At 37.2% G+C, this 17367-nt stretch overlaps 2 protein-coding genes and 1 pseudogene across 3 annotated transcripts in view; 1 reads left to right on the forward strand and 2 right to left on the reverse strand.

Moving 5' to 3' along the window:
- Nucleotides 1-17367, reverse strand: part of LOC146468817 (ras-like protein 1) — a 348000-nt gene that overhangs the window by 144220 nt on the left and 186413 nt on the right. The window lies entirely within an intron of this gene.
- LOC146468819 (uncharacterized) overlaps nt 1-17367 on the reverse strand; it is a 349521-nt gene that overhangs the window by 111598 nt on the left and 220556 nt on the right. The gene's annotated exons all lie outside the window — the stretch shown is intronic.
- On the forward strand, nt 3695-4916 carry LOC146468824 (uncharacterized protein KIAA1958-like; annotated as a pseudogene).

Here is a 17367-nt window from a genome sequence, read left to right on the forward strand (position 1 = left end):
AAATGATTGAGGACAGAAAAATGCGTCATTCCCAGGAAAACGAGCTTGCCCACCATTTGGGGACTTAAAATAGTCATTTTGTGGTCAATACCGATTAACATTGTAGTTCCCTATCGAAAAAGTTATCTTTAACTACTGCTTATGCTTCATTCATTCCATGCGTCATTTTTTTTTTCTCAACTCTGCTTTATCTATATAATCTCTGATTCCACACGACCTGACAAGGAGTGATCAAATAGACTCATTGTTAAAGGGAAATATTGCAATCAAATATTTCTTTTATTTCAAGGGAATCACCTTAAGGGTAAACAGATCGCTCGGCAAAAGTTGCAGCGTAAGGTTTAGCACTCGAAAAAGGAATGAAATAAAAATAAAGAAGCTCAAGATTTTCTCGCCATTCGATATGTACTCATAATTCTCACAACCTCTGGAAAAGTCCTCATTTTGCAAAGGATTCTGTTGCGTTCGTCCATTTTCTTCAACGCAGCCTTGTTAGTTTTACTATCGTTTGTATTTCTGGATATGAGATCAAGTTTTCTTAATCACATTCTATATTGGACTTATAATTATCAAACATATGACACAATCTTGGATTCCAGATTTCCTTATTGCAAATAAACATCTGTTGTTTTCTGAGAAACTAACCCATTTCCTAACTCACTCGGTAGACATTATAATATCTAATAGAGGTATTAGATGTTCAGATTGACAAGTATAATAACTACGATATGCTTTTTTGTATCCTTGGCAAACAATTAACCAAGGTCACAGGGGAAAGTGAAAAAGGTAATTTCCTATAAGGCTATAATTAAATCAATCATGTTTTGACTTCTAGCTACAAACAGATCGAGAAACGTCGGAGGCAATAACTGCTAAGGTGAAAACGAATTTACTTGAAAAATATCTAATGCACTCAAGATCAGAAGAGAAAATAAAGGAGCGCAATGAGCTCTATAGTCTGAGTTGGTCTGGTCTTGAACAGCCTAAATAACAGATTTGAATTTTTTTTTTCTTATATCATGGATGTACAAAATATGCACATGTTGTGAGTGTGTGGCAGAAAGTTTGCAACTCGATGTTCAGGGTAACCTAACGAGAGCATTATAAGAAGATTTTTAAAAAGTTGTTTTCTGGGTTTTCAAAAGGCCAGTTCCAGTAAGGTAACAAAGAGCTTGTTTAATCTGTTCGGATTCTTTAGCTAAAAATGAAATAAAATGGCCGACAGTTTTAGGGACGAAATCCCAAACTAAAAAGTTTTAGAGTTGCTGTTAACTTTCGCAAATGTTAGGTGCCTTTTTTTTAATACTTTTAACACGGTATTTGACCCCCCTGAATTCAAAATGAGTTTACTTTTCAGCGTTGCAAAAATTTGAAGTGACCTTTTGCTTAAATCATAGCCCTAGTATTTTTTCCCGATTATATCCTAATTTTAGAGGCTTGAAAAATCTTTGCAAAAAAATACTCAGCGAAACTAGCCGTTGGGTGGGTTTCCCTGGATGTTTTTCGATGCGGTTTCCATTCAAAACTAAGACTGGTGTATATAAATGATTGTCTTTTATGGGAGGTCAGGTTTGATCATAAGGAAATTTTCTGGTATTCAAATGCCCATAGCTGACCCTTTCCTGAGTATAGAAAGTTGAGTAGACGAAACTGATGGAAGTAAAGACGGAGAAAAATCGTCAATACACTTCAATCTCTACTAAAAGAACACTCAGCAAACGAGAAAATGATGTAGTTAAATATTAAAACAAATATGAACAAAGGGCGTCTTTATCAGAGGAGACGAATTCAAAATAACCTAACCTAACTGCGAAAAATAGAGGCCAAGCAAAACCGGTAAGGTAAGGTTTTATAAATCACGCTTATTAATCAAACTGGACAAAGCCACCTGTTGTAAGTTCAAAGGTAAATTCAAGCAAAGCTGCCCAGGTTCTGATTAGGAACTGAAATACTATTGGCATTAAATTTTGCTCTCAAATTATAAAAATAAAATTAAAAACTCAGCTGAACGACATTTCCGAGTTCATATATAATACAGACAATTCGCATAGTTCATTTCCTTAGCCCAAACAAGGTGCGTTTTCCGAATGATAAAATTGTCTTTGTATGCTACTTATCAATGAAGAAAAAAATAAAACAGCAACAACAAGAGGACTAACAAAGAAACAAAAAAAAACAAAAAAAAAATCCCCAGATACATTGAAAAAAATCTTAAAATCAACAATTTAGCGTGCTCTTGTCGTCTTTAAAATTGCTTTGTTAACAAATACTTTTCTAACCTAGTTGCGGGGCTGCAGTTCGCACGTTTTCTTCGATATTTTCGGAGACACTTTTTTTTTGGAATTCCTTAAGGGCATATTTAAGAACTCATAATGAAACCTGACACACTGACAAATCCTCGAACAAAGGTATTTGCTGCTTATGGCGCAACGCTGGTATACAGCTCTCTTTTTGACAGTAGTCGGGCAATTGCGGACAAAAGCTCTGTGCAAATTAACATACAATTTCTGGCCACTTCTGTTGCGAAGTTAAAGCGAAAATCCAGGACAAACACAGTGAGATGAAAATTTCATTGATCGCTTCTTCCATTAGCTTCGATGAAAAAAAAAAAAAAAAAAAAGAAAAAGAGAAGAAGAAGAAGAGCATCTATTTAATATGTAAAGGTTAAAGCGTGAACAAAAAAATGCTTGTTATCCTAATACCGCTTTAAAAAGTAATATACATCATGATATTGCTAGAATAAATATTTACTTAAAGGAACGATGTGCGCTTCAAACTGACCACCACGGAATTTCCTTTTTTTTTATTTTCTTAATCGGTTGAAGTTACTGAGTTGAACGGGGTTGAACTTTTCGTCGCTCTTTCATTTCTGACTTTTAGTGGCCTTTCTCCCTTACATTTTAAGCCTTAACGATTTTCTAAAAACCAACCTGTACGATTTTGCAAGGTATAAGGAACATAGTCTATGCGCGTTTAAGCCTGGTTTACACGTACAACGCAAGCATAAGCATAAGCACAAGCATAAGTACAAGGATGTTTACACGTGCGATAAGAATAAGCATAAGGTGACATACGCAAGCGGAGAAGCATAAAAAATTGCTGCCGCCATTTTGCAAATTTCAACGCATGAGTAACCAGAATGTACGCTGACAACTTGCCACTGTTTTTTCAGTTTACTTTACTCGTCCTGGTTTACACATACGACGCAACGACGCCAGCACAAGCACAAGCACAAGAGAATGGAAATCGTTCCATTCTCTTGTGCTTGTGCTTATGCTTGCGTCGTTGCGTCGTACGTGTAAACCGGGACGACGGAAGCATAAGACAAGCGCAAGCAGAAGGCGCTTAAGCTTGCGTCGCACCGGTTTACACGCAGGTTTCTCGTGCTTATGCTTGCGTCGTAGTTGTAAACCAGGCTTAAGAGCTCGATAATTGAAATAAAAAAAAGATCACTAACAGATCTTATCAAACTGTTCCCAGATACATTTCTAAAAAAATGATTCTCATGGTGTTTGGCCAAATATTAAAAAAGAAAAGTTGTTCAGGTTTCACTAGTGAAAAACGACGTATCGACGCTCTGATTGGCTATATCATTATTTTCACTAGTGAAAAAGACCGTGTCGCTCGCTCGCCGCTCCTCTTGACTGACAATTAGCACATTTCTAAGAGCCTAGGCGCATTTTTCTTTAGAAAGATGGCTTCAAATCACACTTACCGTTTTCAGAGCCTAGATTCATCAGTAGAAGAATTCATAGACGGAGAGGAAAATGAAAACACAAAGAACAAGACAAACACGATGTTGCTCTGTTCCACGAATTTCTTGCTTTGAAAGGCGAGACGAGGCAAATGGACGAATTGACTACTCAAGTGCTCAACAAGTTTCTCAGAGAGTTCCTTGTAACGGTTCGCACTGAAAAAGAAGACAACGAGGAATACGAGCCTAATTCCTTAAGGGCATTCTTCGCTAGCTTTGAGCGCCATTTGAAGAAAAAAAACTATGGACTTTGCCTTATGAAAGACGTCCAGTTCGAGCAAACTCGGAAAGCGCTTCAGTCAAAGCAAAGGGATCTAAAACGGAAAGGCAAGGGCAACAAGCCTAATGCTTCTGCTGCTTTAAGTGAGGAAGATATTCAAGTTCTGTATGAAAAGGATCTCTTGGGAAGTTCCACGGCAGAAGCGCTTTTAAACACTGTGTGGTTCAACAACATAATCCATTTCGGGTTACGAGGCTGCAAGGAGCACAGAGAAATGTGTTGGGGAGACGTAAAACTTTGTCAAACTTCCACAGGGCAGGAGTACCTCGAATTCAATAAAAGAGAAACCAAAACAACTCGTTCAGGAAACGATCCTCGGGATGTAAGAGCCATTTTTGCTGTGCCGAACAACGAGAAATGTCCAGTAAAGGCCTACAAAGTCTACGCAGAAAAGCGACCCGCGGAAATGAAAACCGACGATGCACCGTTTTACTTGGCAGTAAACAATGTAAAATCTGGCTCCGGCAAACCTTGGTTCAAAAAAGCTCCAGTCGGTGTAAATAAGCTTAATTCTTTAATGAAAGCAATGGCACAGAAAGCCGGACTCGGACCAAACTTCAAAATCCACAGCGGCAGAAAAACTATGATTCAAACGTTAGTTAACAAAGACGTGCAACAACAACAACGAGAGGAAAACCCTAGCAAAACTTAAAAAAGAATCAAACCTCTTGATTCGGATTCTGACTAGTGTATGTCAATTCAAGCATGCGGGTTCTGATAAACAACAAAAAATGAAGGCTCGGGTTTTCACTTCTGTATTTCAAATTTTGAACTTGCGTAAAACTATTTCGACATATTTTCAGGGTGTCTTATTTTATTCTAACTAGTTCTGCCTTTTAACAGCATTTTTGCTTGATAATTTGGATGTAAAGTATTTTACGAGGAAGCTATTTCAGTGCAACTCTCGAACTGTGAGGCGGCTTGACCGCGCGTTGTTTTCCTTTGAAAGAAAATAAAGATATGTTTACCTTTGAGTTCTGTTCGCTTATGAATCTCGGTATGTATATAATAAATAAGTTATTTCACGGTTAGTTCGCTTGTACGATTTTTATTCAATCATTGTGTAAAACAAAGTCACTCGCTGCGCTCGTTCGTTTGTTTTACACAACTTGTGAATAAAAATCGTACGCGCTCACCAAACGTGAAATAACCTATAAATATCCAACGCGCGCTCGTGGAATAATTGTCAAATATATTGTCCTTAATATTTATGACCTTTCTTACCCTTCTGATTTTCTCTCTTCCATAAAATAAACTTTCATTTCGTTTGCAGGGACCTCAGCAACAATCGAATTCAACATCTACCGCAAGATATCTTTTCACACCAATCACAGATGTCGGGGTTGTAAGTGTGACTTGTTTTTGTTTTGTCCCTTTTTTTTTTTTTTTCCTAATAGTCATTTAACCAGATGAGCTGCGTAGAATCTAGCACCCTTACTTTCCACTCTTGTCCCATTTTTTTGTAGGACATTTAGAACTCCAAGCATTTTTGTGCCAAATCTTTTAAGGTCACCCTGCATGACCTGAAATTGATATATAAAACGGTGGTGAATGTGTGAAAATGATAGGAAGATGGTATGATAAGTTATCGGCGCGAGTGGATTGAATTAAACATGGTGTGAACACCTGGACCAGAACCGCACATGCGATGCCTAGTATTATTGCTAACTGTTTGATGCCACACGATGAACTTGTGAACTAATTAATGAGTCATCATCGCGCACATTTGGCGCGCGCACGCTGAAAACATGATGTGTTTATTGAAGGGTAGGCCATTTAATAGAGAGCTATCTTTTTTTTACCTTGGTACATTAACTTAGGCATTAAACTACTTATGTTTTTTTAGAAAAATGATTGAGGACAGAAAAATGCGTCATTCCCAGGAAAACGAGCTTGCCCACCATTTGGGGACTTAAAATAGTCATTTTGTGGTCAATACCGATTAACATTGTAGTTCCCTATCGAAAAAGTTATCTTTAACTACTGCTTATGCTTCATTCATTCCATGCGTCATTTTTTTTTTTCTCAACTCTGCTTTATCTATATAATCTCTGATTCCACACGACCTGACAAGGAGTGATCAAATAGACTCATTGTTAAAGGGAAATATTGCAATCAAATATTTCTTTTATTTCAAGGGAATCACCTTAAGGGTAAACAGATCGCTCGGCAAAAGTTGCAGCGTAAGGTTTAGCACTCGAAAAAGGAATGAAATAAAAATAAAGAAGCTCAAGATTTTCTCGCCATTCGATATGTACTCATAATTCTCACAACCTCTGGAAAAGTCCTCATTTTGCAAAGGATTCTGTTGCGTTCGTCCATTTTCTTCAACGCAGCCTTGTTAGTTTTACTATCGTTTGTATTTCTGGATATGAGATCAAGTTTTCTTAATCACATTCTATATTGGACTTATAATTATCAAACATATGACACAATCTTGGATTCCAGATTTCCTTATTGCAAATAAACATCTGTTGTTTTCTGAGAAACTAACCCATTTCCTAACTCACTCGGTAGACATTATAATATCTAATAGAGGTATTAGATGTTCAGATTGACAAGTATAATAACTAAGATATGCTTTTTTGTATCCTTGGCAAACAAGTAACCAAGGTCACAGGGGAAAGTGAAAAAGGTAATTTCCTATAAGGCTATAATTAAATCAATCATGTTTTGACTTCTAGCTACAAACAGATCGAGAAACGTCGGAGGCAATAACTGCTGAGGTGAAAACGAATTTACTTGAAAAATATCTAATGCACTCAAGATCAGAAGAGAAAATAAAGGAGCGCAATGAGCTCTATAGTCTGAGTTGGTCTGGTCTTGAACAACCTAAATAACAGATTTGAATTTTTTTTTTTCTTATATCATGGATGTACAAAATACGCACATGTTGTGAGTGTGTGGCAGAAAGTTTGCAACTCGATGTTCAGGGTAACCTAACGAGAGCATTATAAGAAGATTTTTAAAAAGTTGTTTTCTGGGTTTTCAAAAGGCCAGTTCCAGTAAGGTAACAAAGAGCTTGTTTAATCTGTTCGGATTCTTTAGCTAAAAATGAAATAAAATGGCCGACAGTTTTAGGGACGAAATCCCAAACTAAAAAGTTTTAGAGTTGCTGTTAACTTTCGCAAATGTTAGGTGCCTTTTTTTTAATACTTTTAACACGGTATTTGACCCCCCTGAATTCAAAATGAGTTTACTTTTCAGCGTTTCAAAAATTTGAAGTGACCTTTTGCTTAAATCATAGCCCTAGTATTTTTTCCCGATTATATCCTAATTTTAGAGGCTTGAAAAATCTTTACAAAAAAATACTCAGCGAAACTAGCCGTTGGGTGGGTTTCCCTGGATGTTTTTCGATGCGGTTTCCATTCAAAACTAAGACTGGTGTATATAAATGATTGTCTTTTATGGGAGGTCAGGTTTGATCATAAGGAAATTTTCTGGTATTCAAATGCCCATAGCTGACCCTTTCCTGAGTATAGAAAGTTGAGTAGACGAAACTGATGGAAGTAAAGACGGAGAAAAATCGTCAATACACTTCAATCTCTACTAAAAGAACACTCAGCAAACGAGAAAATGATGGAGTTAAATATTAAAACAAATATGAACAAAGGACGTCTTTATCAGAGGAGACGAATTCAAAATAACCTAACCTAACTGCGAAAAATAGAGGCCAAGCAAAACCGGTAAGGTAAGGTTTTATAAATCACGCTTATTAATCAAACTGGACAAAGCCACCTGTTGTAAGTTCAAAGGTAAATTCAAGCAAAGCTGCCCAGGTTCTGATTAGGAACTGAAATACTATTGGCATTAAATTTTGCTCTCAAATTATAAAAATAAAATTAAAAACTCAGCTGAACGACATTTCCGAGTTCATATATAATACAGACAATTCGTATAGCTCATTTCCTTAGCCCAAACAAGGTGCGTTTTCCGAATGATAAAATTGTCTTTGTATGCTACTTATCAATGAAGAAAAAAATAAAACAACAACAACAAGAGCACTAACAAAGAAACAAAAAATAACAAAAAAAAATCCCCAGATACATTGAACAAAATCTTAAAATCAACAATTTAGCGTGCTCTTGTCGTCTTTAAAATTGCTTTGTTAACAAATACTTTTCTAACCTAGTTGCGGGGCTGCAGTTCGCACGTTTTCTTCGATATTTTCGGAGACACTTTTTTTTTGGAATTCCTTAAGGGCATATTTAAGAACTCATAATGAAACCTGACACACTGACAAATCCTCGAACAAAGGTATTTGCTGCTTATGGCGCAACGCTGGTATACAGCTCTCTTTTTGACAGTAGTCGGGCAATTGCGGACAAAAGCTCTGTGCAAATTAACATACAATATTCTGGCCACTTCTGTTGCGAAGTTAAAGCGAAAATCCAGGACAAACACAGTGAGATGAAAATTTCATTGATCGCTTCTTCCATTAGCTTCGATGAAAAAAAAAAAAAAGAAAAAGAGAAGAAGAAGAAGAGCATCTATTTAATATGTAAAGGTTAAAGCTTGAACAAAAAAATGCTTGTGATCCTAATACCGCTTTAAAAAGTAATATACATCATGATATTGCTAGAATAAATATTTACTTAAAGGAACGATGTGCGCTTCAAACTGACCACCACGGAATTTCCTTTTTTTTTATTTTCTTAATCGGTTGAAGTTACTGAGTTGAACGGGGTCGAACTTTTCGTCGCTCTTTCATTTCTGACTTTTAGTGGCCTTTCTCCCTTACATTTTAAGCCTTAACGATTTTCTAAAAACCAACCTGTACGATTTTGCAAGGTATAAGGAACATAGTCTATGCGCGTTTAAGCCTGGTTTACACGTACAACGCAAGCATAAGCATAAGCACAAGCATAAGTACAAGGATGTTTACACGTGCGATAAGAATAAGCATAAAGTGACATACGCAAGCGGAGAAGCATAAAAAATTGCTGCCGCCATTTTGCAAATTTCAACGCATGAGTAACCAGAATGTACGCTGACAACTTGCCACTGTTTTTTCAGTTTACTTTACTCGTCCTGGTTTACACATACGACGCAACGACGCCAGCACAAGCACAAGCACAAGAGAATGGAAATCGTTCCATTCTCTTGTGCTTGTGCTTATGCTTGCGTCGTTGCGTCGTACGTGTAAACCGGGACGACGGAAGCATAAGACAAGCGCAAGCAGAAGGCGCTTAAGCTTGCGTCGCACCGGTTTACACGCAGGTTTCTTGTGCTTATGCTTGCGTCGTAGTTGTAAACCAGGCTTAAGAGCTCGATAATTGAAATAAAAAAAAGATCACTAACAGATCTTATCAAACTGTTCCCAGATACATTTCTAAAAAAAATGATTCTCATGGTGTTTGGCCAAATATTATAAAAGAAAAGTTGTTCAGGTTTAAGGTCACCACGGGATAATCCCTACCCAGCTCTCCCCGATCTGCGCCATTCAAATAGCCCTTTGGATTCATAAAATTCTGCAATTTGCTGTTGATGTTTGATTTGTTCTATACAGAGTTAGCTGATTTGAGGCGTATTACGGGTAACAAGTTTCCCTTTCTACTGGCATTTATTAGAGAAACACGTGATTTTACCACTCCGCCTTCGCCTTGGTCATAGTTAAGAAGACTTGGAGGGCCAGAGGAAAACCTGACTTAGCACACTAAAAAGGAAAAAAAAAATTAAAAAATGTAGTAACTACTAAGCAAAACAGCTAGCTATATAAGTAAATAGGTTGCATAAAGTACAATGTTATGTGTATTAAAAAGGAGTTAAGGTCGAAATAGCTCAAAACGAATCTGGAACTGAATGTCGAAGAAAGAACTCGAACTGCTATGGCAGAAAAAAAAAAAAAGATACAGGGAACAAAATGACGGGTATCTCTTCGGAACTGAAGCTTATCAATTTATAAGCACATGCCCTAGTGTCAACGCATATAAAATGGAAACATAAATGTATATCCAGCTCGGCTTATGCAAGAAGCGGTATTTCCATGTTTGTATCACAATATTCAGTGAAAGTTACAAAACGAATCAAAGGCTCCTGTGAGACAATTCGTGAATGCAGAGGTGACTAGTGCCAAGGTATAAAACATTGTTTGCATTGTGTTTGGTCGGCCCAGGTCTCGAAATATAAGCAATAGAGCGTTTTCATTCACGTGACTACCGGCCATTTTGCTTTACTGAAACAAAAGAAAGTATTTGCATAAAAATAGAGTTCAATTCCTAGAAGTTTAGTTTGGGACACCAACATGGCTGCCATTTCTTTGTTTTGGGACACCAACATGGCTGTCGTGACGTCACGTAAAAACACTCCATAAAGGCTTAATAAGTGGCCTTACTGGTATTTTATTCCGTATCCTAGGCTACTTCAAAAAGATTCTAAGCTATTGACCTCAGCAAGATTGAGCTCCTTTAATAAATTTATATTTTTTAAGCAAGTTTTAATTTTGAAAATTCTTTGTTGCTTTTGGAAAAAATAAATAAATAAATAAATAAATAAATAAAATAAATGTAAGTTAGCGAGATACGCCACAAGACAACAGTGTCCACGACTTCCAAAAAAAAAAAAAAGATTAATTATTGTATTTATAAGTTGTTGAGAGTTTTGGTTTATCTAGCACCTATGGCGCTACGATTTAAACGGTCAAATTACTTTGAACCGTTAAAAAAGAATACACAAATGAGTTTGGAACACCGTCAGACGTTTCTCCATCATATTTCCTGCCTCCATTTACCGCGAATTTCCTGTTGACTTTGATGACAATCTCAGTCGTGAGCGACTTTCAATGCGGCGCTTCAGTTACCAAAATAAGAAGTTGTCCCTTAGTTTCACTGTAGCTCCGGTCAATGGAAGGAGTTAGCAGACAACACACCTACTAGTATTTTCTTTTAAGAATAAGTTATTCGTTGAGTTGATTTTACGTACTCGCTCTTTTCCCGTAATGGCGGCTGATGGAGAATACATGCACTTTACGTAAACTCATGAATTATTCTTGATTTTAATTAAATTCCGATTAAATTAATATAAAGTTTACGGCTGATCGAGCAAGCGAGCGACCGAGAGAAATTCAGCCCACATTACAATAACTCGTTCATTGCGCATGCACGCATTCATGAGTTAAAAACGGACAACAGAACAACAGTGGTTATATTTATTTATCAATTGATTGATTGATTGATTGATTGATTATGGTTATATTTATTTATTATTTGATTGATTGATTGATTGATTGATTGATTGATTCATTCATTCATTCATTTATTTATAACAACTTTATTGAGACGAAAAAACAAATTTTAAAAAGCTTACAACAAAGAAGAACCAAATCCCATATTGAAGTTGTACCCCTATTGTAAGATTGTGACTATGGTCGTCATCTGTTCGTTGCTAGAATAGTGTAACACAAATCAGATGTGAACAACCTGAAGTTGTATGTAGTTAATACTTTTACTTTATCTTCTGTTTAGGGATTCCGTGTATTTCGAGGTTGAACTAGTATTTACTCCTCTATTTTTCCAAGTCATCGTGTTGCATGAAGATTCCGTTTTATCTTCTCCAAAAACGCAGCATTTTTTCTAAATAATCCCCCCCCCCTATAGAAAATGTGTAGATGACTTTTTGCTTTAGACAACTAGTGAAGAAATGGTAGATTAATTCCACCATATAATGAACAGTCTACAACCCAAATTAAAGTTGGAAATCGATAAAACTGAAACAACACCTAATGGCCTCTCGCTGTCACAACTCGAATTCAAAATTACCACATCCAAAAATGGCAAAAGCACTTTTCTAATTTTACGAGAAAAAAAAAAAAAAAAAAAAGAAAAGCTAAAAACGCGTTATTTGTTCACCATCAATCAGCTATGCCCAAGAAATCAATGATCACTTTCATTCGCAATGTGCGGAAACGTATCGGAGATAGTTAACGTTGTTCCTCACTGATAACAACAACAAAGCAGCAAAACTTATTCGATGACATCCTCTGCCGTCTGAACGGATATCCAGAGAACGCATACACCAAACAAAGCGTCCCCAGAGCCATGAAAGAGACTCTCGACCCACCAACACAGCATGGTCATACCTCAAGATTCCGTACATCTCAAAACGGTTAATATAAACCACAGGATCACTAATCCTTTTATTTAAAAAAAAAAAAAAAGCGGTATGTGTTGTCTACAGATTACACACCCTCAAACGAGCTTTCTCCCACAGCACCACGGAAAGTACATGCACCAGAGACAAGTGCCCCATTTCTAAAACCAACTTGTACTAATGACGAAACGTCGTTTACGAAATCACATGTAACAACTGCAATCAACAATTCATCGGTAGCACTACACGTTTCATCCAGTATCGTATAAGAGAACACCTCAATAACGAAAATTCCACCGTGAAGAAACACATCTCTCTATAATAAAACAAAGACTATAGTGGCATTGAAATTAATACCATTGTGCAAGAAAACTACCCCGAAAATCAATAACGGCTATTCGAAGTACTTTCCATCAGAAAGTACAAACCTACCCTTAACTCACGAGAAGAATACAGCGAATTCACGGACCTTTTGTTTAAATGACTATTTTAGTACATCTGGAGAGACTCTTTGTTCTGTGACACTCGTACTTTATTTTATTCATATTTGTATTTATACCTCTCATACATTTTATATACTTTGCCCCATTACTACACTTTCCACACATTTTACTTCACATTAATTTCTGTATAAGCTGTAGGCCGAATTTTTAACCTATAATTTTAACAGTAGTTAAAGGCCTCGTTCGAAATTCAATATTGTTATTTTCATAATTCTACTTAAGGATAACATGCGAAGACATTTTCCAGTTGCACCACTTTTTTCTTTACTTCTTCTTTTTTTTAGTGAGATGTCGTTCTTCGTCTTTTAAAAAATTTTTTTCTTGCAAAGCTGATTTAATTGTAGCTATCTCCTCAATCTTGCTCTGCGTGAATTCAAGGCTATCACGTAGCTTCCCGCTGCAAGGTTTTCTTTTCGTTAAACAGCAAATTGGCCTTTGGTTCGATTCTTACTAATGTCTCCCACATGGCTGCAAGTTCAGGATCTTGTATGTGTTTGTTGGTCGATTCCTCCACTTCCTCCTGTGAATCCGCCCTGCTTGCTTGACTTTTATTGAGTCGTAATGGGTCGGGGGGGGGGGGGGGGGACAGAGGGTGTATATGGGAAGGGGTTGCTGTCGGCCGGATCTTTTGATATTGTCATACTTTTAATATACCTTGTGGTTTGTTTCCAAATATTATCTGAAAAACAATATTAAGACCAATATTCAGTCTGACTGTTAATGTTTACTGGAATTCATTTTATCGTATTTTGACTATCTCAGACATTCTATTTGTCAATTTTATTGAAAAAACTATGAGAACTTCTTTGATCTTGAGTTGATAATTGGTGGAAGCATGATGGAGAATATTGAAAGAATCAGGCGAACGTAAACTATGGCATTGTTTAGAATCTTCTAAGTGTTTGAATACCAGAGAGGCCTCATCAGTAGCTAAGTGCTAACGATCTTACAAGTGTGGAAAAAATGCTGGGTGGTTTCGCCGACGTAACAGGCATTACAGGCCACTTAGGGTTTTCCGATTTAGCGGAAGTTCGATCTAGTTTTCCGAGAATTGACTAATCGAGAATTGACTAATCGAGGAGTCATTACCATGTACTAAAGAAACTCGCCGATTACGATGAAGTCATGACAGCCGCCGGTCATAAGCACAGTTAGTTAGTGGTGCGGAAAATATGATAGTGACTGGACAAGGATAAAATCACTTTTGATGCGATTGGAAAAATATCGGTATGGCCTCCGAAAAACTGTATTGAAACAGTCCTTAAAATCCCATTGAGCTTGTCCGTCCGTTGATTACTTGTCGTCTTTAGCCCCCAACTTTAATGAGCTGGCCACAAAAAATGCTTGCTTAAATCCTGAATTTGTTGGTGAATCGAAACTTTCATTAATTTTGCAAGAATAAAATATATTTGCGCGCTGTAGTTGGCTTCGTGAAGTGGAAGTTACTTACTAGTATTCGTTAAACGAATTTCACATAAAGAAATCCGAGAAATTGAATTCAGTTGAATTTGGCAAGTTCCACTTCCGCAAAACTTCCGCTAAATCGGAAAACTCTCTTACAAAAACATTAATACAACGCAAGAACGGAGCTCGCTTGGGATAGATTCTTTCATGCCCAAAATTTTGTTGATTTTAAAAAAAGAAAAGACCAGCTTGATATCTAAATTTCTGCAGTAAGGCTTAAAAGGGTAGCAGAAGAAAAGCAGAGGAGCTGTCGAAATAAAAAAAAATCAAAACTCTTTTTCTTGTTTTTTTTTTTTAAGTTTTAAAGATTCAGTTAAGCTGCAACCTGTATATTTCATTCTAAAGAGGATCTTTGAAAAACGACAATAAACTTTTACTTGTAAGCTACCATTAATTATTCATGTGCTGACAACCGAATCAACTTGGACCAATTAGGTCAGGTGCATGTACTTTGATACCAATGAATATACCGATCAAGACGCACTCGATTAGTTCAAAAAAATGATCAAGACACTGATCAACAAATTTGAATTTTAATCAGTCTTAATACTGAATACAGTATATTTGCCGCTTCAATCATTACTTTCAACAACAATAGGGCAACACATTTTTCTTTCCACTAGACTTTTTAGCTACTTCCATCACGAATTTTGACAACCAATAGTTCAGGGACAGAGCGTCCATTCCGACAATCAGTCTGCGCTCAGAGCGGTAACCTTGTGAAAATCGTAGTCCATGAAGAGACCACCAATATCTAATACCGGAACTTTAACCTCTCTTAACCTCTTCCATTTGGCAAAAATGCTCACGGCACACTTGTTTTTATACTAAGTTGAAGCTGGAACGGCTTCATTCACCAGACCATTTTCTTGAAAAGAAGTTTTAGGAACGCGAAATCGTTCTAAATCGAGCTCAAACTCCGTCACGCGCCGTAATGTTAATCTACCAAAAAACTCACCCCCCCCCCCCCCCCCCATGGCTGCATATTAGATATTCCTTTAATTTCAGTTACCACGAACAAGAAAAAACAATAGCCTATTGATCACGCCCTCTAATTACCCATTCTTCGGAAATAATTCCACTAAATTCTGACACTAGTTTGAGAAGCCAGCTCAAAAACTCGTGCTTCGTTTTTCATCAGGGGTTCTAATCACCTCGAAACAAAAGCACTCCGCCTTCGGCGTCGTGCTTTAATCCGTTTCTTGGTGTTTGGAACCCCTGATAAAAAACTCGCACTCGTTTTTGATCTATTACTTCAAACTCCGGAAAATTGAAACGACATTAATTTACGTCCCTACCTATTGCAGCTATAGCATGGCTGTCAAGAGAATAGTCTAAAGCCAGCGACACACTTGGATGTTTTATACGCCGATCGCGGCGAATTTGGTCGCCAGCGATTTTCGCCACCGATTGATGTGGACACACCTAGCGATTTTTTTTCGCGGCAATGTGGCAGTTCTGAAAACTCATGTGATAAAATCGCCCAACCTGATGGGTTGGCTTTACTAGCGATTCGCAGCAATAAACGTAGAAAATCGCAGGAACGGGCACACTTGGCGAATGTCGGTGAATTTAATCGACGATATCTGACATGCCAGATATCGGCGATTTTATACGCCGATCGCGGCGATCGGCGTATAAGATCGCCAAGTGTGTCGCTGGCTTTTAGAAACAACAACAACAACAACAAAAAACAAACAAACAAACAAAAAAAGGAAAGTCACATTTTTTTTATTTAACAGGAGCACGTGGGCTTCAACTCCAGCTCAGTTGCAAAATAACACGAATGCATGCTGACTCAATTACTATTTACCTGTTTTTTTCGATCGTTGCCGGTGAAAACTTAAGAGCGGCTTTCCACAAATATCGACCAAGAGGTGGCACAAGTCAAAAAATCAATTTCGTTCATATTTTGCTCATAGGTAGTCCCTAGTGAGAAACAAACTGAGCTGTAGTTATTTTTTTTCAAAATACCGCTTCCTTTCGATTAAATATGCGAAAAACGATTTTGTCTCAGCTGAGCTCAAAGTCAGCTTTCGACGGGATGGAATTTTCCTTAACTTTCGACCGCTCGCGTATCAATCCGCAGACTGTTACTAACTTTCAAATGACATTTATTGCTTTATTTGGTATTCCTCTTCTGTTTTACGGGAAAACATTTAAAACCTAAGTTACTTTTACATCCGAAGTAGGTTTAGAAGAACATGCTATAAATGCAAACTTTCAACAACCACATTTTAGCACTGAAACATTGCCAATTTTACCCATGGGCGATAACTTAGATTTCCCTATAATGACTTTCTATGGCTTCACTGTATACCTATTTATCATAATATAAAAACAAAGCTCTGTTTAAATGAAATTAATGACCCGCTAGGCTTCAGATTTATCAGCATTTTCTTGAGATTTGGCGATCGAAGCGCAAAAAAGATGGCGTGACAGACTGTCACGGGTACAAATAGTTTTTCTTATTAGAAAAAAATGAAGCGACATTTTTTAAGGGAAGCATTTTTCATTCGCAGTAGGAAAATCTTTGGATCGAAAGTTCGGTAGCGTTACTGACCAATATATATTGCGCCTGCTTTTTATAGATGGAAATTCCAGAGTATCCGTTCGCTCTGATGCGGAGTCCAGTTATTGTGGCTGAATATTATTGTGTTAAAACAAATAATTGGAAAATTTCTTTTCCTCTTTCTTTACCACTGCCATGGATAAATTAAACTAGAAATAGGTTAAACGTAGCAGATTTGAACTACATTAATCTGATTAAAAGTTTCGACTGTTACATTAAACTGCATCCTTTGCGTGAAATATACGTGAGAAAGCACAGGCACAGACAACGAACGCAGGAAAAATGGTGAATACGAGCCAGCAACATTTTCCAGTTTTCAGCGCAATATACAGTGATACTTCTCTGAGAAGAAATATCCATTCAACATACTCAAGGATAATGAGTTTAAGAAATCGAAAAGAGTTCTAGCTGCGAAGCACAATGTCACTAGTTCGCGAGCACGACAGAAGAAACGAGCTCCAAGCCGCTCGGGCGATTGACGAAAACGAAGAAAATGCTCTTTTTGAGGCAGAAGAATTCGGCGACTCCAATCCAGCTGCACTCCAAAGAACTGTGTGGTGGTTCTTATCCCTACACTTGGGTTTCCGAGCCAGAGTTGAGAGCGATGAGGAGAATCGACTTAATGCTGCTTCTTTTAAAGTTGAATATGATTTTCACAGCAACCTTTTCTTGATCCTTACTATGTGATGCGCTAGTAAATTTTCTG

Source organism: Pavona decussata, unplaced genomic scaffold, assembly GCF_977016875.1.
Source record: "Pavona decussata unplaced genomic scaffold, jaPavDecu1.1 SCAFFOLD_128, whole genome shotgun sequence".
NCBI classification, from domain to species: domain Eukaryota; kingdom Metazoa; phylum Cnidaria; class Anthozoa; order Scleractinia; family Agariciidae; genus Pavona; species Pavona decussata.